Below are 12,354 nucleotides of genomic sequence, written 5' to 3' on the forward strand. Positions count from 1 at the left end.
TATTTAAAAATATTAAATCGATGAATTTAAAACAATTATAAAAATTTTAATATTGATTATTTATCGCATACTCAGGGAAGGTAACAAATTATTATCATTTTCTTATATCTAGTTTGAAAAAAAACTACATACAGATTAATATTTTAAAGTAAGTTATAATAAATACTACTATAAATAATAAAATACTATGTCATTTTTCTATTCTCTCTAAATAAACAGTAATTTATTTACTATATTATTTATATTTATTATATTCTTTATCATCCTTTAAAGGTCAATACGTAATGTAGTGTTTGTAGTGTTTCCTGTTTACCAGTGAAGGTTTTAGCCATAAGTAATCTTGGGTTTTGTTTAAGGTTGGGCCTTAAGGTACTTTCGTACGCAACTACAAGTTACATACTTGTAGTTATATACTTGCTTCCTAGAACAGTAAGGTTACAGTATGATATTGGCTTCAGATTAAACAAATTAAAATAGATAAGATGTTTTTCATTTTATATAATGATTTACATAATGTTATTTATTATAAATCCAACTAAATAGAAAATATGTATGAATTTATATATAAAATATAAACGTAAGTAATATTTTTAGTGTTTGTTTGCGTTGTCATTGCAACTTCATGTACGGTGTTTTTGAAGTCGAATATAATGTGAAATTACGATTCAAATCATATAACACTGCTTTTCCTCTCTAGTGGATTAGAAAAATTTATGAAATTATATGTGGAATTTCAATAGAATTTTATTTATTTATACATTATTACTTTGTTTATTTACTTAGATGCCTTTCAGGTTACTTTGGGCCATTATAAAGATGATATTATGTCATGACATTTGTGATTTATAGATAAAAAATTTAAGCAAGACAGATGGACAAATCTTAACTAATTTATTTAATTCTATGTAATGAGAGTACATAATGAAAGCACTTAATATGTATATGCTATATGTTATATTATATTTTATATTTTTATTTGAGGCTGTGACCTCAGTAAATTATGTGAAAGACTGGTTATTTGATAAATAACTTTCCAATTACCATTGGATAAATAACTCTAATGAACTTTAATGTCCTGGATTATTATTTTAAATATAATTTATTTATTATCTAATCATCAGTGGACATTTTGTCTTTTACATAAGTTACTGAGGTCGTAGCCTCAAATAAAAATTTGAACTTTAGTGTGTAGAATTTTGTAAAAATTTCCTGTTTGTAAACAGTAAGTCAGGTTTTATTCATATCAATTACCAATTCGATCAGGCCTACAATAGGTAAGCAGGTGGATAGTGAAGAACGGGCCGACATAACAGATTAATAAGAAAATTTCTGAATGTCCGACCCTCCAGAACGGCAGAATACTAAGGCCTATACTGTTTCAGATGGCCGAGAGACTAGGGTTATATTCAAGGATAAATTATGTATCGAGTACTGATCTAAAAATTTCCTTAGGCTATATGAATTACAGATGATTAGTAATTTTCTACAGATAGCTAACAATCTATAGTGTTTTTTTTATGAATGCGTAAAATGAGACAGCCATAAAACGATTTGATAGTCATGTTAATATTCTATTAGCGTTAGCAAATGATGTTAAAATTAATGCATATAAGTGTTAATTAAAACAAATACTATGTGTCCGAAAAGTTTCTGTGCAGTGAGAAATTTATAATAACATTAAAGGTATGGTATTGCATACGAGACCTGTAAGCTGTACGCAATACCGTACTTAACTACCGAATAGATAACATACAGGTTCGTATGAAACATACATACGGTAAGTTGTCCATTGGGTATCAGTTGACGAGTTACAAGCACAGTATAAATCATTAAAAACACTGTATTTTCTTTTATTTTTAATCATATTGATCAATTAACCAGATTTTCCATCATTGTTGTGTTCACCAGTGGTCGAGTGGATAAAACCACTGAACACCGGTCGTGAGTTTTCGCTTGGCCAACGGGCTACGTGGAATTTTTCGGGATTTCATCACGTTAGTAACACCTAAATAGGGATGTGTTCCTATAAGAGACCTATCGAGAGGCATTTTAAATATCGATATAATGATTTTTGATTTGCTGTAAAACCGTGTTGTATTGTCTTAGAAGTGTTGAACACAAGATCGTGTTAATAACAATCACATGGCTTTTTCCACTTTTATTTAGTTATCAACTAAATAAAGGTGGAAAAAGCCATGTGATTGTTATTAACACGATCTTGTGTTCAACACTTCTATCGATATAATGTATAAAAGTAATAAAATCTGAATCTATATCGCTTATAATACCTCCGCTAACCTGATCAAATGATTTATTAAATAATTAATTGCGTAGAATCATTGATAAATGACGTCAATCGTTATCTTCACAACTTTACTGGGCATTAATAGTTTTATGCTCCGCCCTTATACAACGATTTTATGCATTTATAGTCAGTAATTAGTCAGTTGCATGCGTATCTTTACAACATATTACAAATGAATCTACTTAAGATAGTTTCTAAGCACTTAAAAATTGATTTGCTTTATATGTTAAACAGTTAAATAATTTATATAATTAAAATGCAAGAATGAGAATAATGTCAAAATGATATAATTCTTTTCGTAATAAGCCAGTGAAACGACAAATAAATATTTCTTGCATAAAATACTTTAATATAGTTATTTTTTAATATAACAGCAATAATAATTTCATACATATTCCTAAAAGTCGACGTTTAGTTCTAAAATGTTTTTGATTTATGCTAAACTATGAACTTAAAATTAAATTAATTTATATTAAAGACATAATATAATTATATATGTAATTTAATGTCTGTATTTTAATGGTTAAAACCAGTATAGAACTATACTGTACACATAAAGGCCAAAAAATGTTATATTAAATTAACATATTAAAATATACGAGCCTTCTTGATTGCGCTTACATATATACGATACAGTCTCGATAATCCAAATCCAACATACACTGTATATGAGTCGGATTAAGAAGTTTTTCCGGATTATTGGAAGTAAGGTGAATTCAATGGCACATAAACGAATTTAACGAATTTAATAAGCGTGGCGTCAAATGTTAATGATGCAGCAAAACACAACTTGGGCTACTGATCAATAAGGTAATCAGTTTTGTCAAGTTAATAGATTTACACTAAATTTAGTGAGAAACTGAAGTGATCGTGGAAAATTTAGTGAGAAACTGAAGTGATCGTGAGAAATTTAGTGAGAAACTGAAGTGATCGTGGAAAATTTAGTGAGAAACTGAAGTGATCGTGAGAAATTTAGTGAGAAACTGAAGTGATCGTGGAAAATTTAGTGAGAAACTGAAGTGATCGTGAGAAATTTAGTGAGAAACTGAAGTGATCGTGGATAATTTAGTGAGAAACTGAAGTGATCGTGAGAAATTTAGTGAGAAACTGAAGTGATCGTGGAAAATTTAGTGAGAAACTGAAGTGATCGTGAGAAATTTAGTGAGAAACTGAAGTGATCGTGGAAAATTTAGTGAGAAACTGAAGTGATCGTGAGAAATTTAGTGAGAAACTGAAGTGATCGTGGAAAATTTAGTGAGAAACTGAAGTGATCGTGAGAAATTTAGTGAGAAACTGAAGTGATCGTGGAAAATTTAGTGAGAAACTGAAGTGATCGTGAGAAATTTAGTGAGAAACTGAAGTGATCGTGGAAAATTTAGTGAGAAACTGAAGTGATCGTGAGAAATTTAGTGAGAAACTGAAGTGATCGTGGAAAATTTAGTGAGAAACTGAAGTGATCGTGAGAAATTTAGTGAGAAACTGAAGTGATCGTGGAAAATTTAGTGAGAAACTGAAGTGATCGTGAGAAATTTAGTGAGAAACTGAAGTGATCGTGGAAAATTTAGTGAGAAACTGAAGTGATCGTGAGAAATTTAGTGAGAAACTGAAGTGATCGTGGAAAATTTAGTGAGAAACTGAAGTGATCGTGAGAAATTTAGTGAGAAACTGAAGTGATCGTGGAAAATTTAGTGAGAAACTGAAGTGATCGTGAGAAATTTAGTGAGAAACTGAAGTGATCGTGGAAAATTTAGTGAGAAACTGAAGTGATCGTGAGAAATTTAGTGGACTGATTTTTACATTTATATAGTATTGTGCTATAAGTTACTTCATCTTTTTTTGAGAACGAGCCTAATAATCTTTAATATCATGCCGAAGCTCGAGTGTTCAAGCTTCGATATCATGCCAAGTTTAGTGAGAAAGTTCAAATTTATGGGAACTGGAGTTTTAACTGTGGGAATCATGACTACGACTAGGTAACAGTGCCGGTGATATCGGATTTCTAGACGTGTCGAACTAGTGAACGACCGGATAACCGAGATTGTACGGTACTAGATATAGGATATAGTATATATTTAAGTATATCCGATGTTCAAGATTACAGTGAAATTAGTTATGATATTTACTGCATAAGTAGTATCTTTTTGCGCATATTTTCCGAATTTTTGCATGTCAGTTTAATTAAATTGCATAAATCTACTTTGGTTAAATCTCATATTTTCAATAGGTAAGCAGATTTTTGTTTTATTGTTTTTTAAATATCCTTTCTTTATCTCCGTAATTGATCCTTAAGGCACGCTGATAATAAATCCTTTCGATAATGAGTATCAATAAGTAAATTGTTTTATCACTTAATTAACTTATCCGAATGATAGAACATCATTAGAGTTGTTTTCCGCCCAATAAAATTCTAGATAATATACATAAGAGGGTTGATTGATTTCGGGTGGAAAAATACAGTATTCAAGTATTTAAACTGGTATTTAAATAGATATTTTGCATTATATCTATAAATAAGAATTATCAAATCTTTTTTTTTAAGATAAAATTCGAGATTTCAAAAGATACTTCAATCTATCTTGATATTAGCAGTTAAAATATGGCATAAATTTAATAAGAAATACTTAACGACGTTGTTTACCTATTTGATATTTTTTGCAGATGATGTGCTCCGTTAAGCGGATCAGTAAATGACTCTGTCGAACGTATCTTTGACGTAATAAAGAAAACATTTCGTGGAAGAATTGCATACTTTGTGGTTACATGGCAGAATTGAAATACAAACTGACCTAAAGTAAACCGAGCGGATCTAATGTATTTAGTATATTGGGAACAACGTGACATATCTTGAAATTGGTTACAGTTCTCATCCGTGCGGTTGCAAGCGAGAGAAAAGTGCTAAAGACGACACAAGTGACGAAGCAATATACGAATTGCATCATCTGTCCTGTAAGTCACTTTATGATGTGTCAGACTCTCGTAATAATGTCATTTTAGTAAAAAATTTTTTAAATTTTAATTACACTTTTTGAGTCTGTTCGATGCATACGTGTTGAAAAATTCAAAAAAAGAATTCCTCTTTTTAATTCAGCTTGCATAGATTTTGATGACAACCTGAAAATAAAATTAATATAAATATAATTAATTCTTAAATTCTATGTTAGTTTAAATTTAGTAATTTTAAATCTGAAAAAACACAGATGATATAGGTGAAAAAATCTAGTAAATATGTTTAAATGGAATCATTTGTCAAGCTTTAGGATGCATTTAATAAGAGTCATATATATTAATAACCAATATATATATACTCCCCTAGTGAATGACACAAAACGTCATTCAACGTCACTTTTGCTTTGTAAATATTGACCTGCCAAAATGTCATAAAACGTGATATGCAGAGGATGACAATTGATTCGGTTGCGCTTTCGGATTTCAAACGGTTGTCAAATCGCATTGCAACATTGCATTTTAATCAGGTTTTTTTCTTTTAAGTTGTTATGCACACAACCCGACCGAATTTCATTAAATTGAAAATAATCACGAGATCATTTCCTACTGGATCACATTAGCATTCACATCTGTATAATGCATACTCGTTTAATCTATTCAGAAAATTACATTTGCGCTTACAACGTTGACTTTAATCCACGACGTAATACGACGTAGTTTTATGATATAAAAATAGAACTTATCTTTAGTTAAGAAACGATACATCTACAATATTTATTTAAATTGTACAAGGTAGCAATTATTGCAAAAAATAAGATTCAGTTGAATTTTTACTCGTTAAGCTACGTAAGTGTAAAAAAATTCATTTGCATTATGAAAGCAAATTTTTCTATGCTTTAATGTAAATAATTTCAGTTTAATTATTATATTTTTAATTGAATAAACTGTTATCATTTTTAATATAAATATTGTTTTTAGTCTATACAACGTAAATACAACTTTTGTTATTTCTAAATTTCAAAAATATCTTGTAACAAGCTTATTTATTAATACCTTTAAATAATAATTTAGTAATTTTCTTGGATTCTTTATTAAAACAAAGCTAGAATCAAATGATAAAGTTCTTTTAATTAAATATAATAATTAGACATATATAGATATCTGCAGAGAGACATATACTAATGCTATTGTTTAAATAAAATATAAAAATTTTGTTACTAAAATATACATTATTATGATATTACGGAGATTTGAGATATTATATTGTTTGCCATTAATTATGTACTTGTAATATATACCCGAAAATGTCATGTTTGTGTCATTATATAGGGTAACACTCGGATCCGAAATGAGATGATGATAAAACTATTGCAGTTTCTACAAAACTTTCTATGAAAAAGAGCTCTTTCTGTACTGGAACTGAATGAAACATTAGCGTGTACTTAATGAGGCGATTATAAGTGATTACAATATTATAGCAGAGAAACAATGTTTATGCAACAATGGTACAATTCTGGAAGATTTCCTTTTATCTAAGAGACAAGAAATGGATATATCCTGAATAAGAAACCGACGGTATCACTCGATTTTGGGGGCATACATGCACTGTATGATATTCTGTGAAAGATTTACTAATAAATGTAATTGCCTCTCCAGATCCTCCATACTCGTGAATGGTCCCACAAATGTTTGAAAGAAAATAAATCTGGAGAGCAGGCAGGCCATGAAAGTGTGGCAACGTGATGGAGCCATTCCTGCGAAATCCTAGCTGAGTGCGGCCAAGTGTTGTCTTACTGACACTCTGACATGAAAGGCAACACATAAGCGTGTGGGATTTCCCGAATGCTCGACTGTGTCGCCAATATCCGTCGTACCACTTCTATGGTCATATTAGACGGCTCCCAAATCAACACTCCAACAGCTCAACAGCAAAGGCGAAATTGGAGTAAGCTTGTACGAGCCTTTTTATAGGATACTGGGTGCGATTTTGAGACACTCTGGTGTCACTGCCCGAGGCGCAATTGAATCACAACTATAATCATTTACATATTTGTCCGAGACGTAGCTGAATGTCCAGGTTTGCAAGAGACTAAAAGCCTATTTTATTTTAGTAATTTTTAAAAATAAATCTGAATTGATCTGTAAATTTTCTAAGCCTTACAATTTGCTATTGTTAATACTCAGAAAAGCAAAGCATAAGTCTCACATATTAAGATGTTGAAAAAGCTGCTATTTATTGATGTGGTTTTATATTTAAAACTATATTTTTCTACGTAGAATATATAAAAAAAAGATTTATAAACTGATTATATGATAATTTTTTCTTCTCTTCTTTTTCTGATTCTCTTTTGTTCAAGTTTTCAAGCTGCTTTAGCATAAAAACTTGAATTGCTACAACATTGATTGATAAAGATGAAACTTTTAAAGCTATATTTATCAATAGATTTTTCTATTTAAAACTCTGTTTAGACGAGTTTCTTTTTAACATAGAAAATCGCTCCGTTTAGGCATGTTTCCGTCTTATTCAGGTTCCGTTTTGGAGAGGTTTTACTGTATATACTGTATTTAGATTTATTTTACGCAATGAAGATTATAAAATATCAGAATTACTCTTTTCATAATATTAACAAGGAAAAATATATGTCAAAATGCAAAATGTTAATATATATTTTAATAATTTCAAAACTATAATATAGCCAACTAATAGTTATATAATATAATATACATTTCATAATTTCAGTAATAAAATATGTCTTGCGACTGTCACAAACTTAAAAAGTATGTCATTAGAGAATATTACAGAAGACTTTTAAATATGGAAAAATCTTAACCGACTTTAATGTTAAATAAATAAAACAATTACATAATAACAATGGAGTGAATGGGAATTTCCTAGTGAGTATGAGAACAATCAACTGCAGTGAAGGCAGAAGAACATTCATCTACATACATTATACGAATTTTAAAATTGTTTTAGCTATTGGACATAACTATGATAAGAAAATTAACGGATAGACAGGGATATGTCATATTATTATGTCAAAAATAATATTTTGGTAGGCCTTATAGGTCTTTGTTAGTATTTGTATTTGTAAAAGAGGGTGAGAGAGCTGTCAGTCGCTTAGCTGACTGACTTAGCCCGTTTAGATAGGTATGGAAAGAAGGTGCGAAGGTAAAGTGATAAGCAGCAAGAGGAAGTTAGATAGATAGGCGAGAGGAAGGAAGTGACCATGGATTCCATGGGTGCCCGCAACACCGCAACATACAAAATAAGACAAAATACAGTTACATGATACAATAATAGCATAAACAATTACGGAGATACATATAAACTAAATGGCGCGACAATATATACAGTATACAGGATTAAGGTTTACAATTTATATAAGATAATATCGAGCAATTAATGTAAAGCAGGGGAAAGTTATATGTACAAAGCATATTCGTTCAGGAACCGTCCTTGCTATCTTCATCTGTTTCGCTTTCCGATGTTTGGTGGATTGGACTATTATCATTCGGTGTCTGTTGCTGTTTTTTTTTTTTTTGAGATAGTCCGGTTTTAGTTCTTTTGTTTTCTTGACGAAAGTTTGTAGGCTGCACCATAGCCGTTTGGTGGCAAAGATGTCTGCCAGCTGTGGTGGCCATGTCAGTCCACTTGTGATGGTGTCTCTAAAAAATTCTGCTCTGTGATGATGGAATTTAGGGCAGTGAAACATAAAATGTTCGGCGTCTCCTTCACTTTTAAGTTCACAATCACATTTATTGTCCGTGCGTTTTTTAAAGAGGTAAAAGTAACACTGAAATTTTCCATGACCCGTTAGGCATTGGGTCATGTCTGGATCGGGTTCAAAGTGATGGGCTTTTTTCCTTGCCGTTAGAGTTGGTATGAATCTATGGCAGAGTCTTCCCGTCGTGGAGTTGTCCCATTGTCTGCCATAGGGTGTTTGTAATTGAGTTTATTTTTTCCCAGATCATCGTCATCGGTATGCTGAGTAGGTGTGGGGGGAGTGGAGTGTGCAAGCCTTTTTGGTCAGCAGGTCTATTGTTTCGTTCCCTCCGTAACCTTTGTGGGCTGGAATCCAGTTGAAGTTGATGGTTCTATGCATCGCAAGAGAGTTTGCGGTGTTTATTAGTTCTCTTCCCAGTCGTGCGGGTCTCCTTTTGTTCTCAAGTGTGTGTAGCACTGCCCTGCTGCCAGTGTAGATATTTACTGTCCCTTATAATAATTGATGTTGGTCGCAATGTATGTTAGGGCCTTGTGCATTGCTCAAAAGTTCAACTTGCATAACATTCCAGTAAGGTGCCACCTTGAGGTGTACCTGGAAGGTCTTTCGGCCATCTCGTGCAAATATGGCCACCCCCGCACCTACTCCTTTTCCTGCTTAGACCCGTCTGTGTAGACAGCCCAATCACTTGGTGTGTTTTCTATACCCTCAAACTGCACACGAGTCGAGTGAGCGATACCTTCATTGATCCGTCGGGCAGGCAGCATTGGATGACGGCATCAAACCCTAGGCTTGACACATCGACTGCGACAATGATATCGAGCGTCGGATCATAGTGCGTGAGAAGTAAATCCGACTTGAGAATGTCCTTGATGCGCTGGAAGGCCCGTTGGCATTTGTTCGACCACTGACACTTTCAGTCTTTCTGGAGTAGTTGGTCTAGTGGTTGGCCAATTTGACGCATGTTGTGGACGAAGGTTTGGTAGTAATTTACCATACCGAGAAATGAGCGAAGTGTGGATAGGTCTATCGGCAGCGGCATATTGATGATAGCGTCGATCTTAGAAGGGTTCGGGCGGCGTCCGTCCTTATCGACGATGTAGTCTAAATATTTGATGAAATCCTCGAAGAATGCGCACTTCTCCGGTCGGATTCGGAGACTATAGTTGTGGATGCGACGGAACACCTCGTGGAGATGCCGGTGATGGTCGTCCACGTTGCCACTAACGATGACTATATCGTCTAGATATGCAAAGGCGAACGATAGTCCCGAGATCGTGGAGTCCATGATCGATTGGAAGATGCCTGGAGCCGATTTCACTCCGAATGGAAGACGTTGGAATTCGTAGAATCCGTGGTGTGTTGCAATATTGCAGGGTTTCTTGGAAGTTTCCTCGACTTCCACTTGCAAATAGGCGTCAGAAAAATCTGTGAGAATATTCAACCACCGTTGAATGTGGAGAAGATGTCTTCCGGAAGTGGTAATGAATGCTGATTGAGCTGGAGAGCGTCGTTGAGACCTTCACAGTCCTGATGATCCGTTAGGTTTCATAATTACTATGATAGGAGCAGCCCATTCGACATAGTCGACAGGTTTGATGACTGCTATGTTCAGCAGGCGATCGAGTTCTTCTTCCACGTTCGGTCGTGAGGTGTATGGAACCGATGTGGCCTTGCGTTCGACAGGTGTGACGTCTGGCTTCAACATTAACGAAGCTTTCGTTACCTTGCAGAGTCTCAGTCCTTCCTCGAAAACTTCTGGAAAGTTGCGCTGCAACGATTCGATGACTCGAAGCTCATGGTTTGGCTTCTGACAGGTGCTGACATTATAGACGTTAGCAGCGAAAAATTGGAAGTGGTGCATAGCGTCGATCCCGAGGAGGTTGAGTGCTCCTTTCTTGGCTACATAGAACGGTTCTTCTTTGCGGACGTCATTGTGACAGAAGGAGGTGCGTCCCTTTCCTAAGAATGATGGCAAAACAGTACTTCCATCATAAGATCTGGCTCGTTCCGTACAAGGCTGGAGTGTGGGTACTCCGATGGCATTGTAAGTCGTTTCGTCGATAATGTTAATTTCAGATCCACTGTCGAGATAGAAGTCGACTGAGTGTCCATTAACTTCAATCTTCGTTTTTAGTAGTCGGCAGGCGTTTACAAAATTTTGGATAGTTCTTACCCTGGCGGAGTACACTTGCTTTTTCTATTGTGGTCGTCGACATAATTTTTCTAGATGTCCTACACGATTGCACTTTTGGCATTTGTGCCTTATATGTAGACAGTCTTTGTACCAATGCCACTCGCCACATGGCTTACACGTATCGGTGGACGATTTGCCTTCTTGGTCTTTTCTTCTTTAGGTGGGGTCTTGGCGCGGACATTATTAACAAGACGTTCTGTTTCTTCGTACAACTTATTTTCGGAATGCATCTCTATAAACTCTTCACAATCGTTCATCACGTCGTCGAATGTAACGTTTTCTCCATCCGAGTTAAGCTTCTGGAGAATTCGAGCGCGTAATGACTCGCGGGCTTTCGATTGAAGTCCAGTGAGAACGACCAGACAAAAGAACTGTTCTTCCGTCTGAGCACGAAAGTTATATCGTCGTCGGGCCGCTCTCACTCGGTTTGTGAAATGGCGGAGGTCTACACCATCGTCAATTGCAATGCGTAGACAGTCATAGCGGTCCGCGAAGATCGAACGTTTCTTGCTAAAAAGTTGGCTAAGTCGCGAAGTGGTTTCCTCGTAGTCGAAGTCCGTAATACACTTCGGCATACAGTACTTATTGTACTCGCTGAAGGCAGACGCAGAAAGTTTAGTCATAAGAAACTTGACTTTCTCCTAATCGGCCAAAGCGAACTCAAAATGACTTACCCACTCGTCGAATTTTGAGCCGTCTTCTTCATCAGGTTGGAATTCCGGTAACTGAGGGGATGTTCCTGAGGACGACGTTGACGATGAAGGTGATGAGGATGGTGTGTGTGTAGACTAACAAATGTCTTTGATAAGTTCGTATAAAGCCTCCTCTCGACGTCGTGAGGTCTCCTGTTATTCTGCGAGTAATGATTTCACGAGTGATTTCACTGATTCCGGATCCATCGCCGTATTCTTAATCCTTAATCCTCGTCGCCATTGTTAGGATCTTGGGTGTAAGATCCCTAATCGTAAATCGCTGTTTTATATTTAACAAAGAATAGGTTATAACGGTCGGACCAGACACCGGTCACGTCCTGCTCGTCTAACTGACCTGAACAAAAGACGTCCCCGAATCTCGCGCCCACACGTAAGTGTAACCTGATCAGTTCCAGATTGGACCTCGGTCATTAGGTTTTCACACGTGCAAAACAGCCGACCCAACAATTAATAATATAAAAGATATTT

Source organism: Centruroides vittatus, unplaced genomic scaffold (genome assembly GCF_030686945.1).
Source record: "Centruroides vittatus isolate TY-2023 unplaced genomic scaffold, ASM3068694v2 contig_3170, whole genome shotgun sequence".
NCBI lineage: Eukaryota > Metazoa > Arthropoda > Arachnida > Scorpiones > Buthidae > Centruroides > Centruroides vittatus.